Genomic DNA, 20,657 nt, shown 5'->3' on the forward strand with positions numbered 1-20,657 from the left:
TTAACCAACTGAGCCACCTAGGTGTCCCTCTACTCCCCTATTTTTAAGATTCTTACTTTCTTTCCCCACCCACCCCACTCTCCAACAAAAACTCTCCAAAAGCCTTCAGTACATTTCAGCGTATTTGTCCTAGTCCTTCCATTTACAGCAAGAAAACATGTACCCTTTGCAAGCAGCTCATTCACATTTTTATGGAGTCTTTATTCAGTTCAGTTATCTTGCCCTCAGGATGCTAACAGTTTGACAGATGGACAGAGGATGCACAGAAATAACTATGAAATAGAGGTTCCTGACAAGATCCTACTGGATGCAGATGGGGAAAAGCCAAAAAAATATCTTTCTGTAAGAGGGGTCATCTGAATGAAACAATGCATTACAGTCAGAATCCTTATAAGCGGAATGAGCAGCACAAGACTTCCATGACCAGGGCCAGTGGTGAGTACACCTATTCTGATTGCTTTCAGCTACAGATCTTTCTCATCTTTCTCTTCTCAAACCCAGTTTACCTGCTATTGGCTCTGTTATCATGCCTAACTAATCAAACTTTGGCAGACAAAGAACCAAAGCTGAAGAAAAACATGAACTTTCACCTGAGCCCTGAGACTGTCATCCCTATATAATCAATACATAATTGTGTCTCAAAAGTTACTATTTCACAAATGCTATTTTTCTCAAACTTAAGCTCCTGACCCAGAGACAGTGTCACAGATGGCAGGGCTAAAACAGTAGAAGGGGAAGTCCTGCTAAAACTCAAGCCATTAGAGCTTTAGAAAAAGTCACTTTGTTTAGTAACAAACATATAAAACATATGGGCACAATTTCCCCCTGGTAACTATGTAAATTAAAAATTAGTATGCAGAATCTCATGTTTGACCATTAAAAATGAATCCTGGCTTTAGCAGGAAACCCACTGAACCAGAGGTTTGACCATAGAGAATCTGTTGAATCACTATATGGAAAAGTGTTCAATTTGCTTCTTTAGTTCCAAAGCATTCTTAGATTTTTGAGCAACACGTATATATAAAGTGTGACTATTTTTAATATTTCTGTCTTTCATTATTCATCATGCAATAAAAGATTCAGCCATTAAGTAAATACTTACAGAGTACCTACCATGGGTCAGACACTGGGCAAACAATGATGGTAGATGAATGAGGGTAAATACATATAAAAGATGGGTAAGGATTCAACCATAGTCCAATGTTTATAGAATTATATTCTATGGACTAGCTGTATCTACATCACCTGAAAAGTTATTAAAATGCAGATTGCTGGGCCCCACATCAAACCAAATGAATCAGAATCTCTATGGATAGAGCTCAGGAATACACATCTTAGCAAGCTCTATGGGTGATTGTACACACGGAAGTTTAAGAATCATTGTGATGAGTCCCAGAAAGACTCACTCACATCACAAACAAGTATAATACAGTAGAAAAATAGATAGTGACCATTAGATTCAGCGGTCATTATGTGTCAGAATGCTCTTGTATGGTATTCTCAGTACCAGGAATTCTTACACGAGAAATTTTTAGGGAATTTTTAGAATGAAGTCTCCAAAGAAGCTACTATAAAATTATAAATGTTATGAAATTAATTATTACTATTAAAGAAAGCACAAAAGAGAATGAGACTGACTCACCAGAGTCAAGAACTATTAGAGTCAAGAGTCAAGAATATTAGAAAAAAATATTTCAATATGTTTCAATAAAAATATTTCAATATTTCAGTTGGGTCTTAAGCTGGGCCAGTCAGTTTTAAGGCTTTGTCTTAGGATTCTGTCAGTATTACACTCAAGAATTCAATGAATGAAACTGCTGCTACCACTGATCCTACAAAGGGTTGGCTTCTACCATCCGCTCTATAGCCAGCAAAATGATGTCTTGTGACCTGCCTGTCTCATTTCTGACTCAAGTCTTCCTTAGTGCATCAAATTGGTAGCACTCCGGTTTCTTATGTAAACATTAGCTGCAGGGGAGAGTGGGAAAAGTCACTTTTTGATTTTATGCTACCTTGGGGAGGGGAAATTCATAATGCAGGGAACTATAAAAACATGGAGTGGATGGTCAAGAGATACTGAACTGCTGCAATATCATAAGTCTACCACACAGTCCATCTCCAGAACTTGGGCTTTTAGCCATTCTGCTATCCTGCTTATGACGGTGACCGGGGGCTAGAGGTAAGCAGTTGCCTCATTGACCATATCTGGGTCATCCATAGAAATTAGGAGATTTTCTTGCTCATTCCAGCTACTATAACAAAAATACCACAAACTGGGTGGCTTATAAACAACAAAAATTTTATTTCTCACCATCTGAAAGCTGAGAGGTCTGAGATCAGGGAAATCTGCATTTCCCAGTTTTTAAATGAAATGTCCTCTGTCCCAGGATCCAGTCTAGAATACCACATTGCATTTAATCACCATGTCCATGTCTTCCCTCTCTTCTCTAGTCTGTGACGGTTTTCAACATTTCCTTGTTTTTCATGCATGACTTTAATGACCTTGAGTTGTACTGGTTAAGTATTTTATAAAGTGTCCCCTAATTTGGTTTATGTGATGCTTTTCTCATGATTAGACTGTACTCATATGTTTTCAGAAAGAATGCCACAGAGGTTCAGTATACTTCTCACCGCATGATGTTAGGAGATATCTGCTATCCACAAGGCATCACTAATAGGTTAGCCTTGAAGTCAATTTTCTTTTTTGTAAAAGCTTGCTACTATTTTCACTGGGATCCTAATGACACTGTATATTAGTTCAGAAGAATTGCCATCTTATTAACTTCTAGTTTTCTAATCCACAAACATGGTTTATCTCTCTACTTATTTAAATCATTCTTTAATCTCGCCTACCTCCTCCAGGCATGGATTTCACACCAGGATCTATCTGCTTCTGTCCACTCTCTAGCACCTTCAAATCATTGCTTTTTATTATTATTATTATTCACATAATCCAGTCTATAGCTGTAACCTAGAAAAGGTCAGCTCTGTAGAGATCTATTTCAGCTACTGAAAGCAAAAGCTAATACAACCTCAGATATTTTTTAAGGTAGAAAGGGAAAAATAATTTATATTTATATTGTTATCCTTAAAATACCTTTAGACTAGAATCTTAATCATAATCTGTGCTTAAAGTTCATGACCAATTAGCAGACCTACAGTCTATGATCATGAAACATAGCTTTTCTGTGTCAAATGAATTTAATGAAATGGAATTATCACTTCATACTTAGTTAAAATTCTAAACTCTAAAAGATCAAACTCAAGAGAATCATATTAAAATCTTAATAAAATTATTCAAAGCAACCCACGATGTTGTAAAATGGGCATAATTCTATAGAGCAATATATTTTTAATGGTAATATAATTTTAACTAACTCTTTCGGAAATCAAATGCATATGAGCCTTAAAATTATTCATAACTTTGACCAAGTAATCCCACTACTGAGACTCTGCCCTATGGAAATAATGCTAAACACAGTCATTTGGAAATCCAAATTAGGCCGTCAGTTAATAGCAATAAACCGATGTTGGTTTCTTAGTTTTGACAGATGTACCACAGTAATATAAGATGGTAACACTGGGAAACAGAAACTGGGTGACCAGTTTATGGGAACTCTCCATATTATCTTTGCACCTTTTCTGAAAATCTAAAATTATTCCAAAATAAAAATTTATTAAAGAAAATAAGAAATTGATAAGCTTATTTTAAAGATTTTATTTATTTATTTGAGAGAGATGGAGAGTGAGAGCTAGAGCGAGAGAGAGAAAGAGAGAGAGAAAGTGAGCATAAGTTGTGGGGAAGGGCAGAGGGGGAGAGTCAGAGGGAAGAATGATCCTTATGCACAAAGATTTCCACCAAAGTGTTATTTATAATATGAAAAAAAAATGATACTACTTAAATGTCTAATAAAAAATTCTTACATTCATACAGCCACAAGCTTTAGTAACCCTATATATAATATTAAGTAACCCTATAATATTAAACAAATATATACGCTGTGTGAGCTCCACTCTAATTTTTTTTCTAAGTATAGAAGAAAAGCCTAGAAGCTAATATACTGTATTCTTAGTGATGGCTAGTGGAACTATAGATGCTCTCTTTTTCTTCTCTCTGTTTGCTATTTTTCACAATAGTGAGCCAAGAAAACAATAAGATCTTTTTTTAATCTTATGAAAATTTACCTTAACTTTGAATTTCTGAGTTAGAAAATCTAGAAATTTTCTAAATTTTGAAGTACAGAAACACCCTCCATACTTCATTGGTAAGGACATTTTTCTCATTTCTAAGGCTACAGAAATAGGCATGGGTCACATCAGCAATATTTAATTAAAATACTTTTTAAATTATTAGCCTCAAACAAGCTTAACTTTAATATGAATGCTCTAAAACCTGGAAAATGAAAGGAATTTTAGAGTTGTGTTTCTAATGAATATTTCAAATGCTGAATAAAAGTGTGGTTTTATTCTAAAAAATTTCCAAGATAGGAGATTTAAGATGCCTAGTGAAAAAGCTCCTTGTTGCCTTGTTTTGGTCACTAGTGTTTGTTTGTAGTTCCCCAAACATAAACGACAAAGTACAACGTGATCTTCTACATCAGGACTTTCTCTTATAACTAGTCCACCTTTACTGTTCAACTCTCATGAGCTAATGATAGGGTACTAGCATTGCTGATTAATTATCTACTAAATCATACACTGGACATAATGATTTTTAACTTAGTTTTAAATATCACAAACAATTTTTCCTGATGTCTCTCTAAATAGAAAAACAAAACAAGACGTTTTTAATTTAACATTTCATACCACAGGAAGTTAATCTAGAGGGAATGTTTAAGGTTAGCAGAGTGTTTATCTTATCAAAAGTGGTTTGGTCTGTTTGGGTTACTGTTTGGATTCCAGCTAATCAGGCCATTTACTAGTTTAAGAACTTTCAACAATTAACAGTGTTCAAACATCACCAATCTGCTGTGTTATTTCAGCTGGGAAAGCAGCTATATGAACCAATACAGCTTCCTTACTAAAAATAAATGATAGCACTTTCCACTTACTGGGGAGTGAGTTTTTAGGGATGTCACACTGTCACACTGCATAACAAAACAAAAGAGTGTGAAACATCTAAATAATAAAATACCCAAAAGACATGCCATATTTTTGGATTTAAAAAAAATAATAATAAAGTAACTTTGCCAACAAAAACATCATTGCAGGAAGACAAAATGAATATAAAGTGAGAATCAGAGGTTGTGGAACTTTCCCATCAAGAATCACGACTTTCCTTGTTTTTAAGGCCGCTTAGTTGTATTAGCAGTTTTTAACACATGGTAGCTCAAATCAACAATGCGTTTGCTCTTCAGACTTTGACACTTCCCAAGTTGCTAGGCCTAAGCTTAACCAAACAAGTACAGTAGCACAAGTGGAACATTTATGTAACACAGAAACTATAAATGTTCTTTGAGGAACAAAGAGGCCTACTTATTCTAGAAGATATGACAAAGGGATAAGAATATTAAATTTTAAAACAGATTTAAAACTCCTGAGAAGAATATATTTAGCTTATACTTGTAGTTAAAAGTATGACATCACTTGTTTACTGAAAATAAAATGAAATATTCTTTCTTTTCTCTAATTTTTAAAAAATTCTTTGATCATTTATATGGTATTATGCTCTATACGAAGGACTTTTCTCTCCTTGAATCCTTGTGATAATACAATGAAGTGTAGATACTAACATTTATCTTCATTTTGCAGATAGAAAAACAGCCTTAGATTAAGTAACCTGCCTAAGATCAATCAGCTAGTTCATACTGTAATATGGTTTGAACACAGGAAGATTTCAGAGCCTGTGCTCTTATCCACTATGGGTAAAATAAAATGACACTATAGAATTTTCAGAAGAATTATCAAAATACCCGAAATAAACATTCCCATAATAAAGTCATAAAACACATCCTATCTGTGACTTTTGTTTTTCCACTGACTGATATTCCCTTACCAATGCCAGCTTTTTCTCCTGGCTACTGCCCTTTCTGCGCACACACGCACACAGGCGCGCGCACACACACACACACACACCCCAAGCAGGTTTGCTGATAGTGCCTGTAGTGCTAAAAAATAGGGCAGGAAAAAGTTAATATTCTACTTCAAAAGTGGACTAAATGGTTAAGTGTGGCCTCAGAACTGGCAGGGGGTAAGAGGGGGAGGAGACCTCACTATTTGAACAATTGATTGAATGATCCCACTTGTTTGTTTACGTGAGGTAAACTCATTTGCAGGTATATAGGGACATGAAAAAAGTCTCCAAAGAGGTGGTTCCCTTATTTCTTCACTTCCCTGCTCAAGCCAAAAGGCCTGCTATTTATTTAACAGAAACAAATACAGAAGGCTTTCCATAACAGATTTTAAATGGACATTTTTACTGAAGCAGATCTTACAAACAAGTGTTTTCTTGTCTACAGAGCTTTCTGCAATGAAGGAAATGTTTGACATTTCTGCTACCCAGTATGGTAGCCATCAGTCATATGTGTCTGTCAAACACTTAAAATGTGGCTAGTGGGACTTAGGAACAAAATTTTAACTTTATCTAATTTTAGTTTAAATACTCACATATGGCTAATGGCTAGCGTATCAGAACACCTATAGCCTTATCTCAATAACTACTATTCACTGAGTACCTGCTATGTGCTACATAGCTACCTTTGAAGATAAAATTTTTGTCCCCATTGTACAAATAAGGAAACTAAGGCACAGAGAGGCTTATGGATTTACAACTAATAAGTGGTAAATTCTAGATTTTACACCTACATCTGTCCCTTTCAAGGCCTGATGCTTTCATTACCAGTGGCTTTTAATCCCAGCAGCATATTAGATGGAGAGCTTTTCAAAAATACTTATTCTCAGGTTCCACTCCCAGAATTTATTTAATTGGTCAGGGTAGGGCCCAGGCACATACTGAAACTGCCACTGTGTAATAATTGGTGTGATGGAGGCCCTCTGTTATTGGATAGCCGTTTCCAAAAGGGAGCTACAAAGAAGTTCTCTACTTCTTCTCTTAAGCATGGTTAACACTTAATGCTAAAGAGTCCCTCTCCTTTCTGCATCAGAGTAAATGGCCAAGAGCAGCAACTCCTAGCTTGGAATGAGGATACATAAGCTGGTGTTTTGATAGGATGAGACCAGGGCCCAGTTTTGGGTTATATGTAAGTGTTCAGCTTCTGGAGCTGTGGAGACCCCAAATAAGCAATAGTTAAGAAATTCAGCCCAGGGATTTAAAGCTCCATGCAGCAACCCAGAGGCTGGAAGGCAGACAGAGGCCGCACGTGCTATTTGACTGAGTCTAGAGGTAAGATCATTCAGCAATCCCAGGCTTGGCAACTTTGTCCTCTCCACCCTTGTTTTGCCACTCCAAATGTCCCAAGGAGTGGTCCAAGGGCCACTCTGCCAAGGTTTTTGTTTTTTTTTTTCTTTTTAAGATACTATTTATTTGACAGACAGAGATCACAAGTAGGCAGAGAGTCAGGCAGACAGAAAGGGGGAAGCAGGCTCCCTGCCGAGCAGAGAGCCTGATGCGGGGCTTGATCCCAGGACCCTGAGATCATGACCTGAGCTGAAGGCAGAGGCTTTGACCACTGAGCCACCCAGGCACCCCTACTCTGCCAAGGTTATTTCTAACAGATATAACCCTACCCTGAGTATATACCTAAAATTGTAACTGTGAAATGAAATGAATGCAGATTTTGGAATTCAAGAGGCTGGGACTAATCAGCTTCTAGGTGGGCTCAGATATCAGAGTATGTGTTCAGTGAATAACTTCCTAAAAAATCAAATCAGAAAATCCCTTCAAACTGACAGTTACCAGAGAGTAAGGGGGTAGAGGGATGGGCAAAATGGGTGAAGGGGTGTGGGAGATACAAGCTTGCAGTTATGGAGTGAATAAGTCATGAGAATAAAAGGCACAGCATAGGGAATATAGTCTAAGATACTGTAATGGCGTTGCGTGGTGACAGATGGTAACTGCACTCGTGGTGAACCTAACTAACATCAGGTATAGAGATGCTGAATCACTATGTTGTACACCTGAAGCAAATATAACAGTGTGTGTCAACTCTACTCAAAATGTTAATAAAAATAATGTTTTTATTTTTAAAAAAAGAAACTCAGTGTCCAATAAAAATAGAAAAGACATCTGAAATAATGTCAAATATAATTAAAATAATTAATCAATATAATTATAAAGATGGGTCATGAATGAGTAACTTTTTAACAGTTAAAAAAAGACTTTATACTTTAAAATACAACTTTACAACAGCTAAAAAAATGTTCCTTCAAAACCTTCGCACTTGCCTCAGAAAAATAGGTAGAGAAGATGGTATCAGTCTCCAAGACAGGATTATTTTTTGTTTCAGAGGCTAAAAGGCTTGATAGGGATGAAATAAGAAGAAAAAATGAGAACACTGACAAAAAGTTAGACAGGAATTTGTCATATCCATACATTCTCCAAGAGTCCTGTTAAACACAGGCAACATGAACTTATCCTTGCTTGGTCTAGGAGATCACTAAATCAAGTTCTGGGGTTGAGAAATAAAGTCAACAAAGCAAGAACCTGGAGGAAACTGCCACAAAAATAGAAAATGCTGCTATAAACATTGCCCCTTAAACTAGCCAAGTATGTCTTTCTCTACTACAATAAAGGAATAAAAATAAAAATAATCTGTGTTTGAGACTATGCTCAGGAATGGTGTGTAGCTATAAAATACACTGTGGGAATCATCCCTCCACTCAGAAACTGAGCACAGCTGCTCCAGTAAGTAGGCTGTGTATGCTCTGAAGCTAAATGAACTTGTATTCTAAAAATTTCTTTAGAGGTAAAAGCTCTGAATGCCATGAGCAAAAATCTCAAGGATGAGTGTAGCAAATGGCTTCAAACAGAAACATCTAGTCTGTTGTAAATGTCCTTTGGAAGGGAGGACTTGAATTCTCTAGAAACAAAATCACCAATCATTCTTGCCAGCCTACTGCTTATGAAAGTAGGGAAAACATAGGTTTTTCAAGCTACAGCTGCAGACTCAAAAATTAGCTTGTACAAGTTGATTTTGCTTTAGTAATGTAGAAAGTAAGCCACCCAAAGAGAGCAGAAAGAATTAACTAAAGGCATCTAGAGATGTCAAAGAAGGTAATAGTAGAAAAAGCCATTCAAGTATCTCTAAACTTGAATTTCAAACCATGGTTTATTTTGAACTTTATCTGTCTGCTTCACCCACCATTTGAGCCTTTCTTTCTTTCTTTCTTTCTTTCTTTCTTTCTTTCTTTCTTTCTTTCTTTCTTTCTTTTTCTTTCTTTCTTAGTAGTAATGTACACCCAAGTTTTAAAAATAACACAGAGGTGTGTATAACTAAAAGTCACAGTCTTCTTAACTCTATCTATTCTCAGTCATATTGCAAGGCCCTAGAATTGTGTGTTTTGTTTTGTTTTTTAATCATTGTCTAGCTCTTAAAATGTTAAAGAAACATGATGTCCCATGCGTAAATGTACTAAGGAAGTTTGTTTGGCTTCAAAGTTTCCAGCAGGAGCCACGTGTGTAAGAAGACAGAGAACCAAAAGATGGAAGCTCTACTCTTCACTTCTTCCCAACTATGTTTGTGCCTTTGAGGAAAGCACTTTCCTCTCTGGAATTGTTTTCCCTGTCTAGCATTGAAAATGCTGACTGTTGCTACACTTCTATTTCAAACTTCTATACCAGCACTTTCTAATGGAGGTAAGCTATTAGTGTGAACCACACTGATAATTTAAAATTTGTCAATCACTACATTAAAAGATAAGAAGCAGATAAAACTAATTTTAATACTTTTTATTTATCCTAATATATCCAAATTATTAACATTTCAACAGGTAATCAATATTAAAATGTTATTTTATTTTATTATTATTAACAGTTTAAACCAAAACTAAGTCTTCAGACCTGGTGTGTATTTGACAGAAGATATCTTAACTGAGACTAGGGCTCAATAACAACATGTTAATTAGTTGCTACTGTCTTGGGCACCACAGTTTTATACCAGCGTTGGGACATTATTCCAAAAAAAAAATCTATTTCACTTCTGCATCTCTCTTTTGATTGCCTCTGTTACCAACCAAATATTATTGTTGGTTATCACTTGTGGCAATATCTAATTATCAGCAACAAATTGTTGAATCTACTTAGATTACTCACTAGGTTCACTATCAGAACTTTGATTAATATCAGTGCTTTTTCTCTATAATACTTTAGTCTTTGAGTGAATTTTTCTTGTCTGGCTGAGTCATTCCTATTGAATTTTAGGTCATTTACCTTGAGCTTCATAACAATTAGGATATAATATCACTGTTAATTAATAACTTTATTTTTTATATTTAAATTCAGTTAATTAACATATAGTATATTATTAGTTTCAGAGGTAGAGGTCAGGGATTCATCAGTCTTATATAACACCCAGCGCTCATTACATCACCTGCCCTCCTTAATGTCCATCATCCAGTTAAACCCATCTCCTACCTCCTCTCCCTCCCACAACCCACGGTTTGTTTCCTATGATTAAGAGTCTCATGGTCTGTCTCCCTCTCTGATTTCATCTTGTCTTATTTTCCCTCCCTTCCCCATGATACTCTGTTTTGTTTCTTAAGTACCACATTTAAGAATCTCACATAAGTGACATCATATGGTAACTGTCTTTCTCTGATTGACTTATTTCATTTAGCATAATACCCTGTAGTTGCATCTATGTTGTTGAAAATGGCAGTATTTCTTTTGATGGCTGAGTAGTATTCCATTGAGTGTGGATAGAGAGATAGATAGATAGATAGATATATATAGACACACACACACATACATACATACATATATGGAGAGAGAGAGAGACCACAACTTCTTTATCCATTCATCGGTGAACAGACATCTCGCGTCTTTCCATACTTTGGCTATTGTAGACATTGATGCTATAAACATTGGGGAGCAGGTGCCCCTTCAGATCACTACATTTGTATCTTTGGGGTAAATTCCCAGTAGAGTAATTGCTAGGTCATAGGGTAACTCTAATTTCAACTTGTTTCAACTTGTTGAGGAACCTCCATACTGTTTTCCAGGCTGGCTGTACCAGCTCTCATTTATTCTATTATATATATATATATATATATACAATTTATATTATATATATTATATTATTAATTCTCTCAATTATTCTATTGTGCTTTATGGTATCATTTATCTCTCAAATTCCCCCTTTGTTATCCAGTAGCTGTGTATCTCTCTTTTTCTCAGCTTCTTTATTCTCCCTCATTTTGTCTTCTATATCACTGATTCTCTTATGCCTCATTTATTCTAGCAGTAGAGCCTCCATTTTTATTGCATGTCATTGATAGCCTTTTTTATTTTGCCTTGGTTAGTTTTTATTTTATTTCTCTATAATGGGATTCTATAGTGTCCTGTGTGCTTTTTTTCAAATCCAGCTGGTATCTTTATAATTGTTATTCTGAACTCTACTTCTGACATCTTACTTATATCCATACTGATTAGCTTCCCTGGCAATCAGTACTGCCTCTTGTTCTCTTTTTTAAGGTGAGATTTTACATATTGTCATTCTGTCCAGAGAAGAATAGATGGACAAAAGAATGAAATACTAAAATCCAACAATGACCCCAGAGAAAAATACACTAAACCAATCAGAAAGGATCCAAAACTGAAAAAAAAAATTTTTTTTTAAGAAAGGAATCAGATGAACAGAACAGAGCAATGCATTGAACGCTGTGTGCATTTTGGTCTGTTTGTTAGAAAAGTCGATCTCAAAATTGTAAAGAAAGAAAAACATATATGTACAAAAATAAAATTAAATACAAAGAAAGGATAGAATGTAACTGTAAAAATTAAAATTAAAAGACAAAAAAAAAAGAAAAGAATATAAACAGACAGGTAAACAGGACAGAGCAATACACTATATCCTGGGTGTACTTTGGTCTGTTTGTTAGAAGAAACTAAATCCTAAAATTATAAATAAAGAAAAACTTGTATATGTGTGTGTGTGTGTGTGTGTATACATATATATATATATATATATATGTATATATATATATATATACAAAAAAATTAAATGCAATGAACAGAAAGAGTATAAGTGTAAAAATGAAAATTAAAAAATACTTTTAAAAAGAGTTGATAAAATAAGAAAAATGGTTGAAAAGGAAAAGAAAAAAATTAAAATTTAAAGACTAAAGAATCATGAGGAAAAACATCATGCATTCTGTATAGTATTTCCCCCTACACTGGAGTTCTGTAGTTCTGTTTGATCAGTAAACTTGGTCTTAGAAGTTCCTGCTGATCTTCTCAGGGGAGGGCCTGTTGCATTGATTCTCAGGTGTCTTTTCCCCATGTAGAGTTGCACTGTTCTGGCCAAAGGGCCAGGCTAAGTAATCTGCTCCCAATTGCTCTATGTGGCTTTTGTTCCTTGAAGGATTTCCATGCCACAATAGAGGATAAGAATAAAAGTGGAGGCTTCCCAATCTCCAGCCCCGGACCCATAATTTTGCATCCCCCCATTCCTCAGTGCATCCTCAGAGAAAAGTCATCAATCACTCTTGTCTACCTGGTTTCTATCCACACTCTGTGCTCACCCAGTCTATAACAGGAGTTTCTATCTCAGTCTCTTGACCTCACTTCAAGTCTCCAAACCATGGGACTCCTGTGGTGTCCACCAGTGTTGCTCCTCTTGGGGGAGGGAGCGAGGGAGGGGTCTATCAGTGGTTCTGCCACTTGCTGGGCCTCTGCTCAGAGACAGGTCACCTGACAGTGCCAGAGCTCGTGATTTATGGCAACATGGAGTTGAAATCTCACACCTTGGTTCACTGATTGCAGCAGGCTTCCCTACTCTTATGCCTGGGAACTCTGCCCCATTCATTCAGGCACCCCCATTCCTTCTGTGACCCTGGGGATCCTGAGACCACACTGTCCCACCTAGGATTCTGCCCTGCTTCACCACCTGAGTGCCTTTCAGGAAAGGTTATCCCTCCCCAGAGCAGAATTTTTTTTTTTTTAAGATTTTATTTATTTGAGAGAGAGCGAACATGAAAGGGGCAAGGGGCAGAGGGAGAAACTGGCTCCGTGATGAGCAGAGGGCCCGAAGTGGGACTTGATCCTGGGACTCCAGGACCATGACCTGAGCCGAAGGCAGTCGCCCAACCAACTGAGCCACCCAGGTGCCCCCAGAACAGACTTTTAAAAGTTCTGATTTTGTGATCTGCTGATATCTCTCTGCATGGTTTATCTTCTGACATATTGCCTCAGGTTCTCTTTGCACCTCTTACCTTGTAGAAAGTGGTCACTTTTCTATTTGTACAATTGCAGCAATTATTCTCTTAGAGCTAGGCTGAGTTAACAGGAGTTCAGAATGATTTGATAGCTGTCTAGTTGAATTCCTGGGATCAGGCAAAACTAAGGTCTCCCACTCCTCCACCATCTTGGAAACTGTTAATTAACAATTTTAAAAGTATCCTATGCTTTTAAAAAACCAGACTAAAATACTATCTGACCTAAACACTACTACTATTTTTCCCAGAAATCACCCATTTGAATCTCATCAATCATGTACTCCACCTCTCAATCCTCTCACTAAAAAACAAACAACCAAAAAAACCCTAACATGTTATAAAACATAAAGTATCAACAAGAAGTGAAAGTTGAGTGGATGAAATATCATTTAACAACTGCATTGTTCTCCAATAAATTCAACAAATAAATACTGAATACTTTTGATAGGTCAGGAACCATTCTTAGCTTTAAGGAATCCTGTCTTTGTGATTTAATTTCAAAGATTACATCAGATTAGCCTATCATCAGAGGCTCTGGCATATGTGTGATGAGGCAGGGTTTTAGGTTTGCATTCTAGCATCTCTTTTCCTATATATGAACCTTCTCCCCATTTGGACACATTTTTAAGCAGACTATTTCTATCCCTCTAAATGCATTCTACATAAAAAACAAACTATGCTAGAATATGCTATATATCACCTTTGTTGTATGCTATACATTTACAATTTTAAAATACAATTTTAAAATTTTATGAAATAAAATTTTATAATTTAAAAAAATTTTAACACAATTCTCTTGATCCAGCTATTTTTCCACTTAATTATTTTATTTTATTTTTTTTTAAAGTAAGCTCCACACCCAATGGGTCTTGAACTCATAATCGCAAGATCAAGAGGCACATGCTCTACCAACTGATCTGGCTGGGCACTCCTATTTTTTTTAAGATTTTGGGATTTTTTATTATGTATGCTGTAAATTTAAAAGTAGCATGTGTTCATTGTAAAAGAAAATATTCAAACAAACCAGAAATATCTAAAGTAAAACATGAAAGTTCTCCTCTCCCTTAATTATCCCCAGGTTCATCCCTCAGATGTGATCACTGTTAAGAGTTTCATGAGTATCACCCCACAGTCCTCCAAGTATATATTAGTATGTATATGCAATATATACATATGTATACACATGCTAACTTGGAGAAAGACGTTTGAAGGTAGCATGATTATAAACAAAATTCATGTAAAATAAAATGATCTAGGGGCACCTGGGTGGCTTAGTCAGTTAACTGCCCAACTCTTAATTTTGGCTCAGGTCATGATCTCAGGGTCCTGAGATTGAGCTGGCATCAGGCTCCACAATGGGCCTAGAGACTGCTTAGAATTCTCTCTCTCTCTCTCTCCCTCTGCCTCTCCCCTGCTTGCACTCTTTCTCTTTCTCTAAAATAAACAAATAAATATTTTAAAAATAAATAAATAAAATAAAATGATCTATATTCACATGCAATACTTGAGGGATTATTTTAAAATAAAGTAACAAATGATTATGAAGAAAATATAAATTATAAATAAATGCAAATTGTAAAATGCAAAGTAAAATGTTCTCTACCCCATATTCCCACCAGCCAAAGATAATAATGAACACCCACCCATGTTTCTTTTGTGTATGTGTGTGTGTATCCTTTGTGAATTTTCTGAGTGCACAGAAATACACACACATGCATAATATAAATATATATGAAGATACAGAGAATATATATATATGCCAAAATGTAGTTATGAAATAAGTTTTCAAGTTTTTATTATGAAATCTAATATACACATACATCAGTGTGCAAAATAACAAAGTGAACCCCCTTGCAATCACCACCCAGATTGAAAAGTAAAACACTACCAGCCCCTTAGAAGCTCTCCTCATGATTCCTCCTAATTATCACCCTCTCCCATTCTCCTTCTCAAAGGTTTCCACTATCCTGACTTTCACAGTAATGAATTCCTTACTTTTTCTAAGCGCACAACATTAAGCACTATAACTTTAACTGTTTTCAGATTTTAAATAAATAGAGTCATACCAAATGTATTCTTCTATGTTTAGCTTAATTTTTTTTCACAGTATTTGATAATTTTTAGCTTAATACATCTTGGGCTATCTTAACCAACATATATAGAATTACTTCATCCTTGTAATTTCGTGTTACAGAAGTGAACAAATAGTCTGATAACCAAAGTATTTTCACTCTTTTGGTCATTATAAAAAATAACAATGTAAAGAACATCTTGGGCATTCATATTAATAAACCTATCTTTTTAACTTAAAATGTAATCATAGTGCTAATGTAAAATGAGGTGGCATGTTAATTATTTCAAAATTCTTGAACAAATTTCAGTTCAGATACAATAAAATTTTAGCAAAAGGTGTTTCGACTTTCTAAATTCTAGACTCCTTTCCAAAACTTCTATTTCACTTAGAGATAAGGAGACATCTTTGGAGCACATTAGTGTTATGTTTCTCAAAGTATAGTCCCCAGATTGGTGGCATCATAGTTCCTGGAGGAACTTATTAAAATGCATCTATTCTAGCATTCAACATCTTTAAAGATGGACCTCATAATTTAGTTAATATATATTTAAAGTGCTGTAACCAAGAGACTCTAACATACAGTAGCACCAACAAGATAGAAGTTGACTTCTATCTCATTTAATACACCTGTACTACACAGGCAGGCCAATGGGAAGAAGGCAGGTCTATTCCATAAAGTGGTCCAAGGAATCAAATTCATGTTGCTTTGTGGCTCTGCTATTCTCAAGGTGCAGTCTTGCTTGCATGGTAGAAGCTGGTCCTCTACCTTGTCCATGGACTATCACACTCTCAGCAGAGGAAAGGGGAAGTAATTGGTCAGGAAGTGCAAAAATTGTACAAACTTCCACTGGCAGAAAACATGGCCACATATAGTTACAACATAGGCTGGGGAAATGAAATCTCTAGCTCTGTTGGCCATGTGCTCTCCTAAAACTGGAAAATGGCAAGGTTCAATTATTAAAAAAAAAAAAAAAATAGGGGGATGAATATTGGCAGATAGTTAGTAGTCTCTGTGGCACCTGGGAATATACATCATTAGAAGCTCCAACTTCTCTGTCCTCAAGGTGTGACCAGTCACCAGGCTGAAGCAATGCTCTTATATTTGGTTTTACATCACTTCTCCCAAGTACCCCTGGAAGTCTATGGGCTATGTATACTTACTGGGAAAACCAGAAATCTATATTAAAAAAGATAACAGTAAATATCAATTTATCAAGTGCTAATTATATGTCAAATGCTTTACATGAATTGTTTTATTTAACTTTTACAAGTTTATGGTGGTTAAATACTGTTACTATACCCTGTTTATAGATAAGGAAACTACAATTTAGGGAAGTTCCTTACCTGAGTTCCACAATTAGTCTGCAGTTGTAATGGCTGGAACTTGAACCCAGAGCCTATGTGCTGTAGTCTGTGCAATGAATGGTTATATTTAAAAGATACTAAATGTTTCATATAAAAAAGTTGTTAGGGTCAATGGCTTGGATATAAAGAAGCAAAATCTGGGGCAATTATTAGTAGAAGGCACCCAAGGCTGGCCTCGCCCTAGTATTAACGATACCATTAACTGACTCAGTATACACTCTGCAAGACACTGTTGCATATGATTTACCTATGAAACAACCCTGTGTTAGGTCCTATACTCATCTCCAACTTATAGATAAAAAAAACTGGGGCATAGAAATGTTAAGTTACTTGGCCATGGTCACACAGCTGATAAGAATAATGTGTTTAACCACTATGCTATACCACCAAAATACAAAGAGAAGTTGATAATTATGAGTCATATTAACCAAATCTGATATACTTTGCCATTACAAGGCATGTCATAGGTAAGAAATCATATTTTCAGTGGCATTATAAAATAGGCTTATTTTATAAAGATGAGTGAAGTCTGAAGACTAATGCACAAATAAAGCAATTAGCAAGTCCACCCAACAAGATAGTGAACATCTTACTTCGTCATTATCAATTAGTATTTACCAATTTCCATACTGAGTATTAGAGATCTACTGGGTATATCTGGTTCTTATTTTCCTTATTATCTCTTTTAAATAAAGATTCCCCCAAGTTTGCATTTGACTTTGGGTCATACAAAGTACACTCCAGGATGATGCAAAGCACTAGAACAAGGAATATTGTACTTTCCTCCAAGGACCAATGTTATTTTTGCCCCCAAAGCTTCATCTCACATCATTGCTTCAGTGGCCTTACATCTGCCAAGCTCATGGTTTGCTAGATTCTGGGGATAATTCTCACAATGAGAAAAGAAGAGGAATTGTTATTATATGAATTATTGAGAATTCCCAATATATTATATCCAATTTCTGGGGGGGGCACAAATTAATTCCCTTTGGTAATACAATAGTTTTGTATCTTGATTGCAGTAGTAGTTACATAAATCTATACATGGAATGAAATTACGTATAACTGTACAGACACACACACACACACACACACACACACACACAAATATATCCAAGTAAAAAATGATGAAAACACAACCAGGTTTCTAGTCTAGTTAACAATACTGTACTGATAAATTTAATTTGTATTTCAGGACCCATAAAATGGAAGACACCCCAGTGGCCCAGCCCATGTCACAAATGTACACCTAAGTCAACCTACATTCTAGGAAACACCTGTCAAAGAAGCTTAACATAGACCAATGATAATCCTCCAACTCTGCTTTAGCTAGCTAACCTTACCCTAGAAAGTAGGACCTACTTGTCCTACAAGGGTATCCTCAACATCCTAGCCAACCATTCTCTGCTTCCATGTTGCCTCTTGTAACATTCTATAAAACTTGCCCTTACCCAAAATGTCTCAGGATAATGTTCCACTATTTGTATGGCACCATACTCCTCTAATCCGTGGATTGTTTTCCCTTGAATAGAAGACATTAAACTTGTTAGTAAATTGTATTATTTTTGTTATTTGACAGTGTCAATGCCAATTTCATGGCTTTGATAGTATATTACAGTCATATCATATATTGTATTTGCATTACATATAACATATCACCATTGAGAGTTAAGAGAGGAGTCAACTATTTTTGAAACTTCTTGTGAGTCATAATTATTTCCAAATGAAATGTTTTTAAGGAAGGCAGGTGTGGAAGGGTGGTTCCCAGACCAGCTATGACTTCCACTGGGAACTTGTTAGAAATGTAGAATCTCAGGCCCCAGATCTACTAAATTAGAATCCACATTTTGACAAGAACCTCATATCATGATTCTTACACACATTAAAGGTTAGAAGAACTGTTATATAAGAAATAAAAGTGAAAAAAAAAAGAAATAAAAGTGATATTCAAGTATTTTTCATTCTGTCAAAAAAAAGAGTTTCTTCATTTCAGTGTCAGAAAGGTTATTCCAAAACCTCGGGGTCTGCTTCACTGGTATGCAGCCAGTTCAGCTCCATAAGTATTGGCTTAGAAGACCTTCTTCCAACATGAGGTTTAATACTCTACCTTGAAGTTCTCAATAATTTTATCTTTGAGTTTTGTAAGTGAAGTCCTATGACACCACAGAGCATGCCCTGCGAGCATGGAGCCTCAGCTTGCCAATCAACATACTTCCCTACCTTGGTAAGATGGGTTCTCAGCTGCCCTGGCACTTTGGGATCCTTCTCCTCCATGTCCTCACCCAGCAATTATTGCTGACCCCCCCAGCCCCAGCAGGGGTCTAGGCCCAGACAGAAGGGCTCCCTTGCTCCCTGAGACAACTCAGACTGGTAGCTCCATGGGGTGTGCTCTGGTGACTGGTGGGTGGAAGACAGCCTCTTCTCACCTACTGCTGATCCAGGTACCCAGCACGTTCCAGCATGGAGGCTGCACACTACCCTCAGAGGCCCTCCTCCCCCATGGGTTCCCACAAGTGGCAGTCCTAGGGGAAGGGAAGATATCTGGCACGACTTCCCTACCTCCTACCAAAATAAGCAAGTCCAGCAGCTGGTGGGAGGGGAAAACAAGCAGCCAGTGGGAGGTATATGTGCTTAGTCACAGAATGGGACCCTGTGAGAATCTGCATTCACTAGGCAAGTGTCCCCATTCCTGAGGACATGAAACATTAAATACCAAAGAAAAACACCATTATAGATAGAAAAAAAAGATAGTGGAAGAAAGGAAAAAGCTTTATGTTTTAATTATCTTGCTTTTTGAATGGGGGGGGGGCATATTTTCACTTTGCACTATTCCTGACAAATCAGATGCTCAGTGCTGCCGAGGTCATTGGGAATCAAAAGATAAACTTCCAGCACCTGCACAGCAGGTGAACGGCCCAGTGAGGAACTCTAATGGGTACCAAAAGCAGTCTTCATTACAATATGGATCCGGGAATCCTTCAGCAATATAAGCTTTGCTCTCTTATAAGCTTAAAGCTCTCTTTAAAGGACACTTTCCACCATGAAATATAAGCCAAGACTAAGAATTGTAAACATATAACCCCCAATTCTTTGTGTATAATATATATAGGGTAGGTTTATAATAGTATAAACCTACTATTATCCAGGTATGCTTTCATATATTCTACATTTTAAAAGGAAGACATGACCAAGAGTAATACTTCCTATATTTTTAAAAATTAAAATTCCTAACTGGCAGAATAGCAGGGAAAAAAGAGTAGGCTTTGGAATAAGTCTGGGGAGAGTGAAGGATTTAAGGCTTTAAGAATTGTATTTATATTTAATTTTTCCTTAATTCATTCATACAATTATTACTTATTGAGCCATTCACTAAAAGATCACTGGTGAACTTAAACCTCTTTCCTCTGAAGCACTTCCCATAAATAATTTATTAATGTATAAAAATGATATTCAGAAATAAAACACATTATTCTTCATTGTCTTGTTTCTTTACCCTGGGCAGGATCAATCTTCCTTTTACTTACATCCTTTATCTTGAACTAATAATATTATTAAGTGTATCTCATATACAACTAAGGAGAAAGCAAAGTTTAAAAATTATTTTGTCTGGCAAGATGCTCTCAGTGAGTTTGGTTAATGGAATAATTTCAAAATTGTATCTATAGTATAATCCTAGTTTGAATCTTACAGATATACATAATTGTGCCTAGGAAAAGATGGTATATAAAGGTCTTAGCAATGGTTGTTTTAGGGTATGGGTTTGTTGGTTTTAATCTTCTTCTTTCTATTTCTCTATATTTTCCGCCAGTTTGTCTGTAGTGAGTATTATATGGGACATTAGCGCCATTACATGATAGGGCCCTAATGCCTCTGATACTTAACTATT

The 20,657-nt window shown here is 36.1% G+C and overlaps 1 long non-coding RNA gene across 1 annotated transcript in view; it reads right to left on the reverse strand.

Annotated features, from left to right (window-relative positions):
- LOC309861210 overlaps positions 1-20,657 on the reverse strand; it is a 309,191-nt gene that overhangs the window by 273,067 nt on the left and 15,467 nt on the right. The window contains exon 2 of the long non-coding RNA XR_014309815.1: positions 18,223-18,293. This is a non-coding gene — a long non-coding RNA (uncharacterized lncRNA). The remainder of the gene's footprint in view (positions 1-18,222; positions 18,294-20,657) is intronic.

Source organism: Mustela nivalis (genome assembly GCF_964662115.1).
Source record: "Mustela nivalis genome assembly, chromosome: 3".
In the NCBI taxonomy this organism is placed as follows: Eukaryota; Metazoa; Chordata; class Mammalia; order Carnivora; family Mustelidae; genus Mustela; species Mustela nivalis.